This window comes from Cupressus sempervirens, chromosome 3, assembly GCF_028749045.1.
Source record: "Cupressus sempervirens isolate cs-2001-9-10 chromosome 3, ASM2874904v1, whole genome shotgun sequence".
Lineage (NCBI taxonomy): Eukaryota > Viridiplantae > Streptophyta > Pinopsida > Cupressales > Cupressaceae > Cupressus > Cupressus sempervirens.
In genome coordinates this window covers 370,712,300-370,716,340 of record NC_143120.1, presented here as the reverse complement: position 1 = coordinate 370,716,340, position 4,041 = coordinate 370,712,300, and the positions used below count along the sequence as shown (strand labels likewise).

Below are 4,041 nucleotides of genomic sequence, written 5' to 3'. Positions count from 1 at the left end.
AAAAGTAGACAGCCAGACATTAAAGATAAAGAGGCAATAAAAGGCTGGTTACAAATACTAAATGAATGAAACAGAAAAATGTTTTTTTGGGGGCTCTGAAACACTATAAAAGTATTGGCTAGAACCAGAACAAGACGCTGAAGAGTATTTTATCATTTGAGAGAAAGGAGGTGAACGAATGGCTAACATTGCATGTGGTGAAAATGAGGCGAGGACATCAAATCCTCCACTGGCTCCCATTGAAGGAGTTAATAGGCTTCTATAGAATGAAAGAGGTTAAGAGTTTGAATTCTACAGCGGTCCCCATTGGTGTTGAAGATGAGATTCCAGATGGAACCTTGGGCTACTTTGATGCAGATGACAATGTTCAGCGAGAGCAAGTGTCTCTTCACTCTCTCGCTACAGGAAAAATGGTTCTTCTTTTGGGTATTCTTGGCGCCCTCACTTCTACTAGGTTGCATTTCTAACAGAAGTTCGTTGTGCTTTACTATACATTTCATTTCTTCATAGATATGTTACTCTTTTAATATTCTTATTCTTGAATATAGTGATTTATAAAATAATTTACTCCCCAGGAAGTTCAGGTGTTGCACTCTTAAAAAGTGATGTTGGGTTTTCTTTATGATTAATTTTCCATTTAATTTTTGAACTATTGTATTATATATTAATATATAGTGGTACACCCACTTTTTCTTTAAAAAACAAAAACAATTTTAACAATTTGACTATTGCAGTTTGGAGATTGTACAAGGGTTTGTGGAAAGGGCTGAAGATTTGAAGGTGAAAGGTGTTAACAACAATTTTCTAATTAGTAGTATGCATCATTATTTCCTAGAACTATATGATAGTCTTTTTATGCATCTCAATTAGAACATTCATCTGATCTACATCAATACACTCTTTGCATGTTATGTTATTTCATGTCATTTAATCTAATTTTGTTTGTTTTTGTTTTTTTTGTTTCTATCAGTTAATGATCCATTTGTTATGAAAGAATGCGCAAAAACATATCAGAACAACAAGCACGTCAAATTTGTTGCAAATGTTTTAGTAGAGTATATAAGTCCATTGGGTCTACAGAGAATTGTCAGATGAAAACATGGGAATGAGATCCACAAGGATAGCTCTTGTTTGTGATGATCTTGAAGTCAAAATTGCTAATATTGATGAAGGTGATAGCACTAATGAAATTCTCTGATTGTTTTGATAGTGCTCATGGGCAATAAGATTTGCACTATTTTGAGTTTTCTTTCATAATAAAGTTCTTTCTAAATAACATTTAGCTTTTTAAAGTTGCTTATCTTGTAAAATTGTCTGGGATAAACAATTGGAATCCAACTATTTTGATTAATATCTCATAATGAATGCCTTGGCATTTAATTTAAATAGTAAATCAATTTTTTAAAAAGAATATTCTACAATGGATTACAATTACTTTTGTGAAAGCTCCTTGTTACTGTTTTGATGATCATTTCTCAATTTAGCAACTTAAACATTATGCTAGTCTTTTAATTTTATTTTTTCTAAATATCAACGCATGGTTAGGTCTGATTCTTAAGGAAGACAAGCAGTTAAGGGTTTTGCTTCATCAAGTGACCTAAAAGAAGAGACTACAATGGCATGTTAAGAAAAAAGGCTTAAGGATATAAATGCTTGAAGGGTGAACAAGTTACTAGAGTTCAAAAGTATACAAGCCAAGAAGAATGGAGGACTGATATAGTGATCTATAATTTGCAAATGAAGTTGTAATTTGTTATCAGATCAAGTCATACTTCTACTCTTTAACAATTGTATCAGTCTAGGGTAAATCCTTAGGATTAAGGTTGACCTAATAGTCATTTGTAAATCTTTTAGTTGGGTGACATTCCAAGTAAATGGTCTAAAATCCTTTGACAAGGATCACTCCTAATAGGGTGATTGAAATCCTTTAATAGGGTCACATTTAATTATGTGTATTGTAACCTTTAATAGGGTTGGCCTTTCATAGGGCATCACTTTGGAAGAGTGAAAAAGAGTAGCATGTTATTAGTAGCTTTTCTCAAATTGGGTTTCCACATTAATCATTGTATCAAGTGTGTTGATGAATCTATTATGTTTCATGTTTGCATTTCTACAAATTGATTTGATAGTAACCTACAAGTTTTAATAGATTGCATAGTCTTATGGATGCATGCATTAAGATAAATGTTTAATGGGTTCACTAAGGTATGAAAAGTTTTATTTATACATCTGGACCTTAGATAATTGGTTCAAGCCCCCCCCTCTAAGTTAGTCTAAAAGTATTCCAATAATTGGTATTAGAGCCATCTACTTAAGAAGACTAATTTGAAGGTACTAGAAGCACAAAGATCAAGATGTCAAAAAGAGAAGTACCAAAGCTCAAAAAATATAACTTTCCTGCATGGAAAAGTTTTATGAAGCTACACCTTGGAGGACTTGAAGATCATGCACAACCTACCATCACTACCAAGCATGTTGACCCTACTGGAACACCAAAAGCTAAGGATATGAAGAAGAAGAAAGAGCATAATCAGGTAATGTTGGATATTTCCTCTACCCTAAGTTACGTTGAATTTGATGATATCAAAGGTCTTGATAGTGCAAAGAAAATGTGGAATTGCTTAGCCACCATCTATAGAGGAGACACCAATGTACTTAGAGCCAAAGCTAAAAGTCTTAGAGATAAGTTTGATGATATGTGAATGGAAGAAGTTGAAAAATATTGCTCAATATGTTGCAAGGATAAAATAAGTTGTTAATATAATAAGAGGAGCTAATGGTAAAATAGATGATGATTCTATGCTAAGAATTTTTTTAAGAACACTACTACCTATATATGTTGTTAGAGTTTTTACAATTCAAGAACTAAGATGTATGCAAGTGAATGATCTATCACTTCAAGATCTGGTAGGTAGACTCACTAGCTTTGAGCTATCTAACTTTGATAATTAGAAACCTAAGAATATTGAATCTTCTTCAAAGCTAAAGTGTCATTAAAAGACCCTAATGAGAAGAATAAGAAAAAAAAATAAAAATATGAATCTAGTGACAGTGATACAGATGAGGAGGATGTCAAACAACTTGAAACACTACTGGCAAGAAGATTCCACAATGGTAAAGGTATGTTCAAAGCTAAATTACCTATCATTTTTTTATTGCAATGAGGTTGGTCATATTGCTGCTAGATGTCCAGAGAAGAAGAATTATAGAGGTGGTGACAAGTACAAAAGTAGAAGAGAGGAAGACAACAAGGAGTACAAAGATAAAGGCAAAAAGTCATGCTATATTGTTGAAGAGGAAACATCTAATTAACATGATGATAAAGTGGTGTACGTTGCAATAAAGGATGAATCTGATGAAGATGAGGCAACTGCACTTGTAACTTGTATAAACAAGAATGACAGATGGATCTTTGAAAGTGGGTGTTCACATCACATAATTGTAGACAAAAGTAAGTTCATTTCCTTGAATTCTTATGATGGAAATAGTGTAAGATATAGTAATAATGCACCATGTTTGATAAAAGGAAAAGGTTTTATGAAGCTCACAGATAATATTTCATGTGACAATGCTTACTATGTTGGAGGACTTAACTATAATCTCTTGAGTGTGTCACAATTAAATAATTTGGGATGTAAGGTTGAATTTGAAAATAAAGTTGCTAAGATATATGACACAAATGGAAGACTGAATGAAAAAGGTGATTAGACTAGAAGTCATCTATTCTATCTTGATATAGAGGATTCTACTTTTCTAGTTGTAAAATTTGATGATGTATGGATGTGGCACAAAAGGTTAAGTCATGTCAATTTTGATAACTTGGTTAGAAAAAGTTAGATAATATAATGTGCAAAAAATACCAATTAGGTAAGATGATAAAATCAATTTTTAAAAGTAAGACTGATACCTCTAAATAAATATTAGATATTGTTCATACTAACTTATGTAGACCAATGGATGTGTAAAGCTACAAAGGAGTTTTTGATGATTACTGTAGGATGATGATAGTTATATTTTTGAAACAAAAATATGATGCTTTCC

The 4,041-nt window shown here is 32.1% G+C and overlaps 1 pseudogene; it reads left to right on the top strand.

Annotated features, from left to right (window-relative positions):
- The first annotated feature begins 203 nt into the window (after positions 1-203).
- LOC149566531 (peroxiredoxin-2C-like) lies at positions 204-1,198 on the top strand (annotated as a pseudogene).
- Positions 1,199-4,041: the final 2,843 nt, after the last annotated feature.